Raw genomic sequence first — 16906 nt, forward strand, 5'->3', positions numbered from 1 at the left:
CTAACAAATCCTTTAGGGAAGTGGTATATAAATTATCTAACAAATCCTTTAGGGAAGTGGTATTTAAAACCATCTAACAAATCCTTTAGAGAAGTGGTATATAAATTATCTAACAAATCCTTTAGGGAAGTGGTATATAAATTATCTAACAAATCCTTCAGGGAAGTGGTATATAAATTATATAACAAATCCTTTAGGGAAGTGGTATGCAAATTACCTAACAAATCCTTTAGGGAAGTGGTATATAAAAACATCTAACAAATCCTTTAGGGAAGTGGTATATAAATTATCTAACAAATCCTTTAGAGAAGTGGTATATAAATTATATAACAAATCCTTTAGGGAAGTGGTATGTAAATTACCTAACAAATCCTTTAGGGAAGTGGTATATAAAAACATCTAACAAATCCTTTAGGGAAGTGGTATATAAATTATCTAACAAATCCTTTAGAGAAGTGGTATATAAATTATCTAATAAATCCTTTAGGGAAGTGGTATATAAATTATCTAACAAATCCTTTAGGGAAGTGGTATATAAAACCATCTAACAAATCCTTTAGGGAAGTGGTATATAAATTATCTAACAAATCCTTTAGGGAAGTGGTATATAAATTATCTAACAAACCCTTTAGAGAAGTGGTATATTAAACCATCTAACAAACTCTTTAGAGAAGTGGTATATTAAACCATGATTCATCTAACAAATCCTTTAGGGAAGTGGTATATAAATTGTCTAACAAATCCTTTAGGGAAGTGGTATAAAAATTATATAACAAATCCTTTAGGGAAGTGGTATACAAGGGCCCAATGGGCCCAAATCGCTCACCTGCAATGCAGTGATCTTTTCATACATGGATCCAGCAGTTATTTGAAAGCATGCTACATGACCAATATAATGTCTCTCTGCACTTTGGCTTTTCACTAAAAGTCATTTAAAGATTTAAGCATACTTGATCGACGTTACCTTGAATGTGAGTCAGGGTCATTCATTTGAAAAAAACTTGGTAGCCCTTCACCCCAGCATGCTACAGTCCAAATATTAGGTCTCTGGGACTGTTCTTTATTAAGAAGAAGTCGTTTAAAGATTTTAGCCTTTTTGACCCCTGTGACCTTGAATGAAGGTCAACGTTATTCATTTGAACAAACTTGGTAGCCCTTCACCCCAGCATACTACAGACCCAATATCACCGCCCTGGGTCTCATTATTATTGAGAAGTCGTTTAAGGATTTTAGCATTCTTTAACTATGTGACCTTGAATGAAGGTCAAGGTCATTCATTTGAACAAACTTGGGAGCCCTGCACCAAAGCATGCCACAGGTCAAACATTAGGTCTCTGGGACTCTTGGTTATTGAAAAGAAGTCGTTTAAAGATTTTAGCCTTTTGACTCCTGTGACCTTGAATGAAAGTCAAGGACATTCATTTGAACAAACTTGGTAGCCCTTCACCCCAGCATACTACAGACCTAATATCAACTCCCTTGGTCTCTTTGTTATTGAGAAAAAGTTGTTTAAAGATTTTAGCCTTTTTGACTCCTGTGACCTTGAATGAAGGTCAAGGTCATTCATTTGAACAAACTTGGTAGCCCTTCACCCCAGCATCCTACAGGCCCAATATCAAGTCCCTGGGCCTCTTGGTTATTGAGAAGAAGTCGTTTGAAGATTATAGCCTATTTGACCCATGTGACCTTGAATGAAGGTCAAGGTCATTTATTTGAACAAACTTTGTAGCCCTTCACCCCAGCATGGTACATGCCCAATATCAAGTCCCTGGGCCTTTTGGTTATTGAGAAGAAGTTGTTTGAATGAAAAAGTTGACGCCGGACGGACAACGGACGCCGCACCACGGCATAAGCTCACTTGCCCTTCGGGCAGGTGAGCTAAAAAATAAAAAGATTGTTTTTTGAAGGTCTCTGTAAAATAATTATCATGATTGATTTCTCAGACTTTCACTCTGTACTTTAATCACTCCTAAGATCATTGTCATTCAAATTGTACAGTATCTTGTGGTACAGCGGAGCCCTCAATTTCTAACACAAATGATGTGCAGAGTTCAAGTGTACTAGATCCATGTGTGTTTGTGTTTATGTTAGCAATTCAATACTCAACCCCCCTATAAGCTCCTATTGAAATGGAAATGCACTTTTTGCTATAAATAGAAACAGGTATTTCCAATCAGTCGATGTATATTTTATTTATCAAGATCGCTCCAATATGTCAATGTTAAATGCAACTAGAACTGTCGCCAGGATGACTAAATACCCCCGCAATCTGCAAAAGTCAATAGTTTGGAACTGTTAATGAGAGGCTTACTAAGATAACCTAGTAATATTGTGACAAGTTGCCATAGCAACCATAATTTTGAGAAAAAGAAAGTGAGATGCACATCTACACATGGTCCTCTATATTTGTGTGACGTTTCATTGAAATCGGCCCTTCGGTTTATGAGGAGTTGTCCGGACAAACTTAAAGTTATGGTTCTTATCGGGAAACCTGTTTAGTGACCAGTTGCCATAGCAACCATAATTTTGAGAAAAAGAAAGTGGCATGCACATCTACAAATGACCTTTAATATTTGTGTGAAGTTTCATTGAAATCGGCCCTTCGGTTTAGGAGGAGTTGTCCGGAAAAACTTAAAGTTATGGTTCTAATCGGAAAACCTGTTTATAGTGACCAGTTGCCATAGCAACCATAATTGTGAGAAAAAGAAAGTGGCATGCACATCTACACATGGTCCTCTATATTTGTGTGAAGTTTCATTGAAATTGGCCCATCGGTTTAGGAGGAGTTGTCCGGACAAAATGTGTCTACAGACAGCCGGACGGACGGACGGAAGGACAACCTGATTCCAGTATACCCTCCTAACTTTGTTGCGGGGGTATAAATATAGCATAGATCAAACAAAGACATTGTATCAGGGAAGAAACCAATATGAATAAGTGCATCCCATGGGACACAGAGGTATCTTATATGAGTCCCATGACGTTTTTTGGGAGTAATATACGCAGGAATTTGCGTCCGGTAAATCCCTGGAAATCGCTGAAAGATTTTAGTCTATTTGACCCCTGGTGACCTTGAATGTGAGTCAAGGTCATTCATTTAAATAAACTTGGTAGCACTATCTCAGAATGCTACAGACCCAATATCAAGTTACTGCATGGGCCTTTTGGTTATTGAGAAGTCGCTTAAAGATTTTAGCCTATTCAACCCCCTGTGACCTCGAATGTAGGTTAAGGTAATTCATTTGTACAAAGTCCATAGCCCTTCACTTCATCATGCTACAGATTCAATATGAAGAATTTAGCCTATTTGACCCCTGTGACCTTGAAGAAGGTCAACTTAACTCATTTGAACAAACTTGGAAGCCCTTCATCACAGCATTCCACATGCCTAATATTGGGCCTCTGAGCCTCTTGGTTTTTGAGAAGAAGTTGTTCGCCCTACAGACGACAGATGGATGGACGACGGCTGAACGCCTGAAGCCGCGCCACGGCATAAGCTCACTTGCCCTTCGGCCAGGTGAGCTAAAAATCAGAATACATATTTACCAGCAGGTTAGGAAGATCCAGCAGTTACAACACTGGGTGCTCAAAACCTTAAAGATGAAGATCAGCAGCGATGTTAAGCGCTCACAACCTTAAAGATGAAGATCAACAGTGATGTCTGGCACTCATAACCTGAAAGATGAAAATCAGTGGTGAAATCTGGCACTCAAAACTTAAAAGATGACAAGTGCAATCAATGATTGCGAAGCTCACAGGCAGCAGCAATCACACTATGCACACACTATCCATTATTTTTTATGCATGTACAGTGGAACCTCTATAAACCGAACATGCATGGGACATGACTATTTGTTCGGTTTATAGAGGGTTCGGTTTGGAGAAGTTGATCGAAAAATGACCGGTCAAATTCCGGATATAATTGGTTGGACGATGTTTTATTAGAATGCACCCGATTACAAAACGGCACGTACATACTTAGACAATTTGGATTGTCTGAATAATATGCATATTATGAAAGTTAATCAATGTATAGATTGCAGAATATATAAGAAAGGCAAATGGCTATAACAATGGTTTTAAACAGTATTTTCACATGTACAACTACACTTTACGATCGGCCTACATTTTGTTACATCCGGTGAAGCCTCGTCATGTGGATGGGGCCAATAGTCCAATACAGAATATTTTACACATCAAATAATATTAAAGGGTGTGAAGATGTTTTGTTTCAATATCAATTACAATTGATCAGATGATACTGGTCGTATTTCCGACATCGCTGTTGTCTTAAAAAAACATCACGGGCTTCTTTACGAAAACAACCCCTTTTGGGCCTCATTTAAATTAAATGCGAAACTCAGGCTTCTAGCTCTACTTGCATTGAGAAGATAAACGAACCGACGCGCTTCAATGAAGTGTGACATTGTTTCATAATTGTCGAGTTGTAATCAATACGACAATTATGAAACAACCCTAAAAAAGGGCCTTCCGTCATAATGCCCCCTTGGGGTATATATTGGATACCTGTACAAATCACATACGTAGGTCCCGAGACAATAAGGCGTCACACAATACCCGTCACAGTTGTTGCTTCACGGTTGACTGGCCTGACCTCGTGTCATAATCGCCCAGGTAAGGCCGGTTTTCAGAAGTAATTTTTGGTATATTTTAACAGGAACCGGACACAAAATCAGTCCGGTGTTCGGAATTCAGAGGGATCGGTATTTGGAAGTTTTTTAATACTATAATAAAGAAGGACCAATTCCGTACAATGACAATTCGTTCGGTATTCAGAGGTGTTCGGTTTTTAGAAGGTTCGGTTTTCGGAAGTTGCACTGTATAAGTATGTCATTTTGAAATTGTACGTCACATAATATCACTTCTACACCTCTAACGGATGTATAAAACAAATAAGAAGGGTGTGGACTTACAAGTTTTAAAGTGGCAAAAAGTTCAGTTCACAAAATGGTAAAATGCAAAACAAGAGGCCCATGGGGCCTGTATCGCTCACCTGGTTGGATTAGACCAAATGTCAAAATATTGTTCATATTCAATTTGTTTTATTTGTAAATCTCAAACAATGCTATATATGGTTATAGTGTGGGAATCCGAACTGCTTTAAAGATTAATGAAGTCCAGACTCTCTAAGGTCTGAAAAACCTCAAGAATTGTTTTTAGAACATGCATTCATCACTTTATGACTAGTAGTGATTTTAAGGAATTACCTCTATTTCCCCTATTGGGCCCCGCCCCTTTGGCCCTTTGGGGTCAGAGCCACCATTTATGCAAAATCTGTTCCCCTTCCCCCAAGGATGTTTCTGACTAAATTGGGTTCAAATCCATTCATATGTTTATGACAAGTAGGGATTTAAAGGAATTACCTCTATTTCCCCTATTGGGCCTCGCCCCTTTGGCCCCTCGGGGGTCAGAGCCACCATTTATGCAAAATCTGTTCCCCTTCCCCCAAGGATGTTTTTGACTTAATTGGGTTCAAATCCATTCATAACTTTATGACTAGTAGCGATTTAAAGGAATTACCTCTATTTCCCCTATTGGGCCCCGCCCCTTTGGCCCCTCGGGGGTCAGAGCCACCATTTATGCAAAATCTGTTCCCCTTACCCCAAGGATGTTTCTGACTAAATTGGGTTCAAATCCATTCATAACTTTATGACTAGTAGCGATTTAAAGGAATTGCCTCTATTTCCCCTATTGGGCCCCGCCCCTTTGGCCCCTCAGGGTTCAGAGTCACCATTTATGCAAAATCTATTCCCCTTCCCCCAAGGATGTTTCTGAGTAAATTGGGTTCAAATCCATCCATAACTTTATGACTAGTAGCGATTTAAAGGAATTACCTCTATTTCTTCTGTTGGGCCCAGCCCCTTTGGCCCCTCGGGGGTCAGAGCCACCATTTATGCAAAATCTGTTCCCCTTCCCCCAAGGATGTTTCTGACTAAATTGGGTTCAAATCCATTCATAACTTTATGACTAGTAGCGATTTAAATGAATTACCTCTATTTCCCCTATTGGGCCCCGCCCCTTTGGCCCCTCAGGGTTCAGAGTCACCATTTATGCAAAATCTATTCCCCTTCCCCCAAGGATGTTTCTGAGTAAATTGGGTTCAAATCCATTTATAACTTTATGACTAGTAGCGATTTAAAGGAATTACCTCTATTTCCTCTGTTGGGCCCAGCCCCTTTGGCCCCTCGGGGGTCAGAGCCACCATTTATGCAAAATCTGTTCCCCTTCCCCAAGGATGTTTCTGACTAAATTGGGTTCAAATCCATTCATAACTTTATGACTAGTAGCGATTTAAATGAATTACCTCTATTTCCCCTATTGGGCCCCCCCCCCCCCCCCCCCCCCCCCCCTTTGGCAGTACCACTGTACAACATACAGTAATCTCTGATGTACCACTATACAACATACAGCAATCTCTGATGTACGTACCACTTTACACCATACAGCAATCTCTGATGTACGTACCACTTTACAACATACAGCAATCTTTGATGTACGTACCACTGTACAACATACAGCAATCTCTGATGTACGTACGACTGTACAACATACAGCAATCTCTGATGTACGTACCACTTTACAACATACAGCAATCTCTGATGTACGTACGACTGTACAACATACAGCAATCTCTGATGTACGTACCACTTTTACAACATACAGCAATCTCTGATGTACCACTGTACAACATACAGCAATCTTTGATGTACCACTTTACAACATACAGCAATCTCTGATGTACGTACCACTGTACAACATACAGCAATTTCTGATGTATGTACCACTGTACAACATACAGCAATCTCTGATGTACGTCTTTACAACATGCAGCAATCTCTGATGTACCGCTGTACAACATACAGCAATCTCTGATGTACGTACCACTTTACACCATACAGCAATCTCTGATGTACGTACCACTTTACAACATACAGCAATCTTTGATGTACGTACCACTGTACAACATACAGCAATCTCTGATGTACGTACGACTGTACAACATACAGCAATCTCTGATGTACGTACCACTTTACAACATACAGCAATCTCTGATGTACGTACGACTGTACAACATACAGCAATCTCTGATGTACGTACCACTTTTACAACATACAGCAATCTCTGATGTACCACTGTACAACATACAGCAATCTTTGATGTACCACTTTACAACATACAGCAATCTCTGATGTACGTACCACTGTACAACATACAGCAATTTCTGATGTATGTACCACTGTACAACATACAGCAATCTCTGATGTACGTCTTTACAACATGCAGCAATCTCTGATGTACCGCTGTACAACATACAGCAATCTCTGATGTACATACCACTGTACAATATACAGCAATCTTTGATGTACGTACCACTGTACAACATACAGCAATCTCTGATGTACCACTATACAACATACAGCTATCTCTGATGTACGTACCACTGTACAACATACAGCAATCTCTGATGTATGTACCACTGTACAACATATAGCAATCTCTGATGTACGTACCACTGTACAACATACAGCAATCCCTGATGTACGTACCACTGTACAACATACAGCAATCTCTGATGTACGTACCACTGTACAACATACAGCAATCTCTGATGTACCACTGTACAACATACAGCAATCTTTGATGTCAAACCACTGTACAACATACAGCAATCTCTGATGTACGTACCACTGTGCAACATACAGCAATCTCTGATGTACGTACCACTGTACAACATACAGCAATCTCTGATGTACGTACCACTGTACAACATACAGCAATCTCTGATGTACCACTGTACAACATACAGCAATCTCTGATGTACGTACCACTGTACAACATACAGCAATCTCTGATGTACCACTTTACACCATACAGCAATCCCTGATGTACGTACCACTTTACAACATACAGCAATCTCTGATGCAGTACATGTACCACTGTACAACATCAATAACTGTTTGAAGTCTAACCACTAATCATTCCCTGCTATTTCTGCTACCTATTTTCTTGAAATGGAATCTACCATCATTGACTTGGATCATACATTTTTGGTATCAAGGGGTTCTAAGCAATTCAAACAAACATGTTTCCATTTGTATAAATTGGCATGTTTCCTTCTAACTTGGGAATCTCTCTGAGTAAATGTGATCTTACGTACAGCACACTCAGATTGCTGTTCTCCATAACTAACTTATATACATGAGAATAATTCACAAGCTAAGGCTATTAAACTACTCTTTCTACAATATTTAAACTTTGTCTCCAAGCAAATTTTGTCTTGTGAGCCACTGCAAAGATTATATATATATATTATCATTGTCAGATTTAGTCTTGGTGTGGACAGATTGAAGTGTCTACTTTAAATGCTATATTTTAGAAAAAAGAAAAGAAAAGACCCAATGAGCCTGTATTTCTCACCTGGCATTAATCCAAGAAGTGGGTTTAAGATGAAACATTTATTTGTTAAGTATCACGACTTTGTTTTGTAAAGTAGAAGTAACTAATAGTTGATTGTTGTGGATTTCATTTCCAGATATACTGTTTATAGGATTAATTAATTGATGACATTATTACATATAGGTTAGTACACATAAGTATATCGTATGGAGCACACCTTCATCTTTTGGTTAAGACTTTGTTAAATGATTTTTCTTTTAATTTACTTCTGTGATCTTAGAAATACATTATTTGAATATCAACACCATAGGTTGGTAGCCACTTATACAGTGGAACCTCTATAAACCGAACATGCACGGGACATGGATATTTTGTTCGGTTTACAGAGGGTTCGGTTTGGAGAAGTTGATCGAAATGACTGGTCATATCCTGGATATAATTGTTCGGACGATGTCTTGTTAGAATGTACCCGATTACAAACCAGCAAGTACGTACAGAGACAATTTGGTTTGTCTGAATAATATGAATATTACGAAAGTTAATCAATATATATATTGCAGATTATATAAGAAAGGTAAATGACTATAACTGTAGTTTTAAACAGTATTTGTACATGTACAACTGAACTTTACGATCTACCTACATTTTGTTACATCCGGTGAAGCTTCGTCATGTGGATGGGCCGGGGCTGATACAGAATATTTTACACATCAACTAATATGAAAGGATGTGAAGATGTTTTGTTTCACGGTTGACTGGCCTTACCTCGTGTCAGGATCGCTCAGGTAAGGCCGGTTTTCAGAAGTAATGTAATTTCAGAAGAATTTGTTTAATGGGTTTTAATTTGAACCTGTGACCCTGGATATAAGTACTATAGTCAAAGTAATTCATTAAAATAAACTTGGATTGGTAACCCTTCACCCCAGCACACTACCACCACTGGTGCCTAATGTCAAGTCTGGGTTTCTTGCATGGTTATATTATCAAGAGGTCATTAGGAGATTTTACATATTTTATCCCCTATGACCTTGAATGTAGGTCAAGGTCATTCATTTGAACAAACTTGGTAGCCCTTCACCACAGCATATCACATGACCAATATCAGGTCTCTTGAGCCACTTAGCTTGGTTTTTGAGATGAAGTTGTTTTAAAGAAAAAAATTGACGCCGGACAGACGCTGCACTTCTGGCAAGTGAGCTATATAATATAGTAGCGATTTGAAGGATTAACTCCTATTTCCCTTATTTGGCCCCGCCCTTCAGGCCCCTGGGGGTTCAGAGTAAAAATTTATACAAATTCTGTTCCCCCTTCCCCCAAGGATGTTCCTGACCAAATCTGGTTGAAATCCATTTAAAGCTTTATGACTAGTAGCAATTTAAAGACTACCAATCTCTATTTCCCCTATTTAGCCCCGCCCCTCAGGCCCCTGGGGGTTTAGAGTAAAAATGTATACAAACTCTGTTCCCCTTCCCCCAAGGATGTTCCTCACCAAATCTGGTTAAAATCCATCTAAAACTTTATGACAAGTAGCAATTTAAAGACTAATCTCTATTTCCCCTATTTGGCCCAGCCCCTCAGGCCCCTGGGGGTTCAGAGAAATTTTTTTATACAAACTCGGTTCCTCTTCTCCCAAGGATGTTCCTGACCAAATCTGGTTAAAATCCATTTAAAACTTTATGACTAGTAGCAATTTAAAGGATTAACGACTTGGGGTGTTCCGAATGGCAAGCTGAATGGAGGTGATCTTTCTGTGCTGCACAGTTTAACTTAAAAACTTCGGTTTTTCTAAAGAATGTAATCACATTTTATGAGTCGAGGGGTGGATATTGAATTAGCTTTCCAGTGAGGAAAATGGGTGATATATTGAGTCAGTGGAGAGTCAGAATTGAATCGTTTTGTGGTGGAAGGTCTGGTATGTGCCGGCTTAAATATGGCGCCAACTGGGTAAGGCTACGCATCGGTTTGAAGGGCCTGCCTTTCATGACATTTGTGGTCGTGTCATTGTTTTGCATTCTTATCGCTGGGGACATAGAGAGCAATCCTGGACCGGGAAAGGGTCAGACAGCTGACAGTGCGAGAAGTAGCTGTAGTCATGATCAGTCACAATCAAAACTATCTTTCGTTACTAATACCAATGAAAGGGGAGATAAGCCTGACGATCCCAATCTTAGCGATATTATGAGAACTCTTCAGTCGATGGAGGGCAATTTAACCTCGTCAACATCCGGCGAGATATGGTGGATTTTCAGCAAAAAGTTGATGATTGCATGGAAGATATGCGTGCTGCGGCAAATCGTATCGATACTCTTACTAAAGAAAATAAGCAGCTAAGGAGCAAAGTAACTAGACTTGAGGATCAGGTGAAACGTAGTAACTTGCTTTTTGTTGGTATTCCCGAGACCGAAAGGGAAAAGCCGGTAGACACTGAAACTTATGTACATGAATACTTAGACAATACATTGAAAATTGATGGGGCCTATGATGACAACGTAATTGCGATTGATAAGGTGCAGCGTTTAGGTAAAGGGAAGCATGATGGTTCTTCGAGGCTGATTTGTGTGGAGTTTGGCAGAGTTAAGCATAAACAAACAGTTCTTGATGCTTTTCGTAAACTTAGAAAAGAAAGCGAGGCTGGCAAGTGTACTGTCATAGTTAAAGAAGACTTTTGTGCTGAAGTCAGGAATATCAGGAAGAATCTTTATTCATACCTGATGAGAGCAAAGGAACATACTCAGAACCCTGATTTGTGTTTCATTAGATATGATAAGCTGTGCGTAGAAAAGCGTTATTTCACTTATGACATAGATCAGTGCTGTTTGATCTCCTTAGACGGAAAGGATGTCCAAGAATGGTTGGACGGTAGTTATAGGGGTGTGGCCAAGGCTCCAGTACATGTGACAGCTATGTAAATATATCAAATGAACTGTATAATGTAAATAATCTCATATTAAATATTCTTTCATGGAATGTAAATGGTCTTCATAAGCACATGTACATTAGTCCATCTTTTATTGCTTTTCTTGAAAAGTATGATGTTATTGCCCTGTATGAGACTTTCTGTGTATGTGGACAAGAATTTGATGATCTTTTACAGGGTTATGACCATTATGCTTTAGTAAGAGAGTATAAGGGGCGTGGACGGAGAGCTGGTGGTATAGATATTTTTGTTAGAAAATCAGCAAGTAGCTTTTTTAAGCGTATTAATGCAGAATTTGATGACGGTGTGTATTTCAAAGTGACATCCAATAATGTGAATTATATTTTTTGTTTTGTGTATATTCCTCCTGAAAGATCATCATATTATTTAGATAAACAGGATCGTAATGGCATTGAAACACTTTATGAGCATATATCTAGCATAATACATACTTGTGATAACATACATGGTATACTTGTTGCAGGAGATTTTAATGCACGTGTTGGTACCGAGCAAGACTATGTTATTGATGATGATATTCAGCATGTGCAAGTCGACCCAGAAATCTATGAGTATGATGATTTTAATATAAGGAGAAACTCCCGTAATGAAAAAGTAAACAAGTTTGGATATTCTTTATTATCCCTGTGTAGGTGTCTGGGCATTCATATGTTGAATGGACATTGTAATGATAATGATGGAAGAATATACCTTTATGTCCCATCTTGGCAACAGTGTGAATGACTATATACTTGTCTCGTCAAATTTATTTTCTTATGTAACACAATTTAATGTATTACGTGAAGACAGTTCTGATCACTTTCCATTAGAGTGTACTATTTCTATACCTTATGATGGTGAACACATAGTTACTGATGAGGACCAGTCACATACTGCAGTATGGAAAAGACTTAAATGGAATCCAGAAAGACTTGATTTATATAAAAGCAAACTTGAAAATACTTTGTCACATTGTCAAGAGAAAATGTATATATTCTCTCATTGAGCAACTGAACATTGAAAGCTTTGTTGAAGTTTTAACTGTATATCTGACTGTGCTTCATCATGTGGTATGATGATGGGTGATGCTTGCAGGAAAGTAGAATTTGGTACTGTGCAACCAAAGTGGTGGGACGTTGAGTGTGAGACATTAAAAAGGCAGAAATTTGCTCTTTTAAACAGGTTTAGATTGTCAAATAGTGATGATGACCTTAAAGCATATAAAAATGCTAGGAATAAATTTAAGCATGTCTGTAGAGGTAAATGTGAACTATTTATTGTTTCTACTCATGACACTATATCCATAAGGAATGTCACATGTAATAATGATTTATGGTCTTACGTGAAGAAATTTAAACAGAGCAGCATGTCTGTTAGAGGTAATATTACCCCAAATGATTGGCTGAACCATTTCGTAAACTTATTTACAAGTGCAAATTTTCATGTTGACCAAGATTTTTGTGGTCATGCTTCTGATGTTGTTTGTACACATGATGTGACAGCCGTTGATGAGGATGAAATCCTTGACTTGGTTATCACTGACAAAGAGATTCTTGATGCAGTTAGGCACCTCCCAAATAGTAAAGCTCCGGGTACTGATGGCATCATGAATGAGCATATGAAATATGCATATTCACTCCTGAAACCATATATATCTCTCTGTGTTATTCAATGCTATACTTCGATCTGGATCATTTCCAGCAGCTTGGTTTGAAGCTATAATCACTCTATTGCATAAGAAGGGTGACACACATAATCCAAATAATTATAGGGGTATTTCTTTATCTTCAGTAATTGGAAAGATATTTTACTAAGATATTGAATAACAGATTGAGATTTTGGTGTGAAGTTTATGACAAACTTTATGAAAATCAGATTGGATATAGAACTGGCTATAGTACTACTGACAATATCTTTACATTATTTGCTATGGTACAAAAGTACATCACTAAGCGCAAAGGCAGATTATATTGTATTTTTATTGACTTTTCAAAAGCTTTTGACAGTATTCAGCATACATTATTAAGATATGTCCTTTTGAAAAATAATGTCAAAGGTAGATTTTTTCTTGTTATATCATCTATGTACTCTCAGTTAAATTCATGTGTGAAAGTAGACAAACTCATGTTATCTGAATTTTTCAACTGCTCTGTGGGTACAAGACAAGGCTGTATGATCAGTCCGCTACTTTTTTTTGTGTTGTTCTTAAATGAACTGCTTGAATCAATGGACAATCATGGATGTATAGAGGTGTTTTTGTTAATGAAAATGTTCACAACATTGCATCTTTATTATATGCTGATGATATTGCAAGCCTAGCAGATACAGTGCTTGGGTTACAAAAACAAATTGACTGTGTATCTTCTTTCTGTGATAAGTATGGTATGAAAGAAAACCTGGATAAGACCAAGATTGTTGTATTCAGAAGAGGTGGAATTGTCAAATGTAATGAGAAATGGTTTTACAAAGGAGAGCAAATTGAGATTGTTAATTTTTACAAGTACTTAGGTACTATTTTTACCCCAACAAGAGGCCCATGGGCCTTAACGGTCACCTGATTTTTGAAATATTTCAGTAAATTTGATTGACACTTTTTGGCCTGACCCATCAGTCTAAGGGATCAGTCAGGGCCAATATGTGCATACCATTAAGCAGTCATCCCATGCTGACAATGTTAACAAATTTAGAATGAATTTCAAAACAAATAAAACAAATGATAGTCAAAAATGTGATTTCCCTACAACTATAGTAAAGTTTATCCCCTCCCATGGGGCAAACATGAGACCCCAGGGCTAGGAAATTCACAATTATGGTAAAGCACCTTAAGACCCTTCCATCTATGAAGAGTATTTAATTCTACCTTATTTGGGTTGTAAGAAGAAGATCTTTAAAATTTCAGTTAATTTGACCCTATTTAGCCCCGCCCCTCAGGCCCCTGGGGGTTCAGAGTAAAAATCCTATTTGAAATGATCGAATAACTCGAAGTATAATTTTCCTGTCCAACAACGATCGGTGGTAAACGCCGACATTTGTTAACAGTTAAATTCCGTTTGTAATACTGAATATATCAGCACTACAAACCATACATGCCAAACCTCCCGGCGTGAGACAAAATCTCCCTTATTTTCAAGTCATTTATTTCCTCCCGGCAGGAGAGCCCAAATTCCCATATTTTGTAATTCCCTCCGGTATTTTTTGCCGATGCCATATTTGTTTACAATTGAGTAGTTTTTCTCGCGAGATTTGGCTAAATTTTGATTGAGTGATCACGTGATCACTCAATCAAAATGGCGCCTGTTGGACATGGCTTTCACGAAGCTCTGGCTAGTGTAATGTTTGCGCTAGAATATCTATCACCATGAAATAAAGGCAAGTCGCTTACAAACAACTTTAACCATCTTTGCTAACAGACTTGAATTATTGTTTGTTTTCTTTTAGGACCATACTTTGATGATGGTAATTGATACAGAGCCTGGTCAGACGCAAAAGAACACATGTTTTTATATAACATGTGTATCGTTGATCAGTGCTAGCAAGCTCAAATCCAATATTTTCTTTTAGAAAGCTATCAAAATTAGCACATCTGGTGGTCGTAGTGGTCAATCATGATGTTTACAATGACTGTACAGTCCATGACAGAGACAATATACAAAATCTAGAATGATCGTGATAAGATTTACTGCAGTTTCCTAACATGAACATCTTCAGTTCTCATGACTTCATGTATACATATACTTGCACACTTGGAATATTTTTATATCTAAATGGTCCAACATAAGGTATCCCACAGGACATTTCATGGTGATATTTTTCCAACTGATGTGTTCCCTCAGAGTGGATCAAGCTTTCTAATTTTAAGAAAAATCCAAACTGATAAATGATTAACTTTCTTGTCTTAATCTAGCTACATGTAATTATAATATACCCTTTTCAAATGCTGTTATGTAATATATATATGCATAAAGCTGTGAAACTTTTTGTGTTACATAAAAAAATCAAAAAATAATTTCAAATCTTTAGAATCTGAATGTATACTATTGCATTTTTTACCTTATACAACTTTTTGTTGTTTGCATATACAATTTGAATAATATGCAAAATAAATATAAATATTCTTTATCACTTTCAAAATTAGTTTATTGCTTTAAAATTGAGTAGAAATGTTGATATTCATGTCGCGCACAAATCTCCCTTATTTTAGGCAAAACTCCCTTAAAACAAGAGGCCTAATGGGCCTGTATCACTCACCTGGCACTACAGCAACTTTGAAGTTGATTTAGGTTATTTCTGCAGATACTATACTGATAACCACTTTATTCAAATATCAGTGAGGCTAAGTTTCTTCCTGTCAATAAATTTTCTAGTTCTTCATTCCAGTACACAACTGGCCTAATATCGGGTCTCTTTGCTAACGAGAAATCATTGTTTAAAGAATTCAGGCTATTTGACCTTGAATGTAGGTCAAGGTCATTCATTTGAACAAAGTTGGTAGCCCTTCACCCCAGCATGCTACATGCCCAATATCAAGTCCCTGGGCCTCTTGGTTATTGAGTAGAAGTCGTTTGAAGATTATAGCCTATTTGACCCATGTGACCTTGAATGAAGGTCAAGCTAATTTATTTGAACAAACTTTGCAGCCCTTCACCCCAGCATGCTACATGCCCAATATCAAGTCCCTGTGCCTCTTGATTATTGAGAAGAAGTCGTTTGAAGATTATAGCCTATTTGACCCATGTGACCTTGAATGAAGGTCAAGGTCATTTATTTGAACAAAATTGGTAGCACTTTACCCCAGCATGCTACAGGCCCAATATAAAGTCCCTGTGCCTCTTGATTATTGAGAAGAAGTCGTTTGAAGATTATAGCCTATTTGACCAATGTGACCTTGAATGAAGGTCAAGGTCATTTATTTGAACAACTTTGTAGCCCTTCACCCCAGCATGCTACAGGCCCAATATCAAGTCCCTGGGCCTCTTGGTTATTGAGAAGAAGTTGTTTGGATATTATAGCCTATTTGACCCATGTGACTTTGAATGAAGGTCAAGGTCTTCACCCCAGCATGCTACAGGTCCAATATCAAGTCCCTGGGCCTCTTGGTTATTGAGAAGAAGTCGTTTGAAGATTATAGCCTATTTGACCCATGTGACCTTGAATGAAGGTCAAGGTCATTTATTTGAACAAAATTGGTAGCACTTTACCCCAGCATGCTACAGGCCCAATATAAAGTCCCTGTGCCTCTTGATTATTGAGAAGAAGTCGTTTGAAGATTATAGCCTATTTGACCCATGTGACCTTGAATGAAGGTCAAGGTCATTTATTTGAACAACTTTGTAGCCCTTCACCCCAGCATGCTACAGGCCCAATATCAAGTCCCTGGGCCTCTTGGTTATTGAGAAGAAGTTGTTTGGATATTATAGCCTATTTGACCCATGTGACTTTGAATGAAGGTCAAGGTCATTTCTTTGAACAAAATTGGTAGCACTTCACCCAAGCATGCTACAGGCCCAATATAAAGTCCCTGTGCCTCTTGATTATTGAGAAGAAGTCGTTTGAAGATTATAGCCTATTTGA

The 16906-nt window shown here is 38.1% G+C and overlaps 1 protein-coding gene across 3 annotated transcripts in view; it reads right to left on the reverse strand.

Annotated features, from left to right (window-relative positions):
- The window catches only part of LOC117315356 (sodium- and chloride-dependent GABA transporter 2-like), a 182065-nt gene extending 178396 nt beyond the window's left edge, over window positions 1-3669 (reverse strand). For all 3 annotated transcript variants that reach the window (XM_033869511.1, XM_033869512.1, XM_033869509.1), the window contains exon 1: window positions 3547-3669. The gene's annotated coding sequence lies outside the window, so the exon portion shown is untranslated. The remainder of the gene's footprint in view (window positions 1-3546) is intronic.
- Window positions 3670-16906: the final 13237 nt, after the last annotated feature.

Source organism: Pecten maximus, chromosome 17 (genome assembly GCF_902652985.1).
Source record: "Pecten maximus chromosome 17, xPecMax1.1, whole genome shotgun sequence".
NCBI lineage: Eukaryota > Metazoa > Mollusca > Bivalvia > Pectinida > Pectinidae > Pecten > Pecten maximus.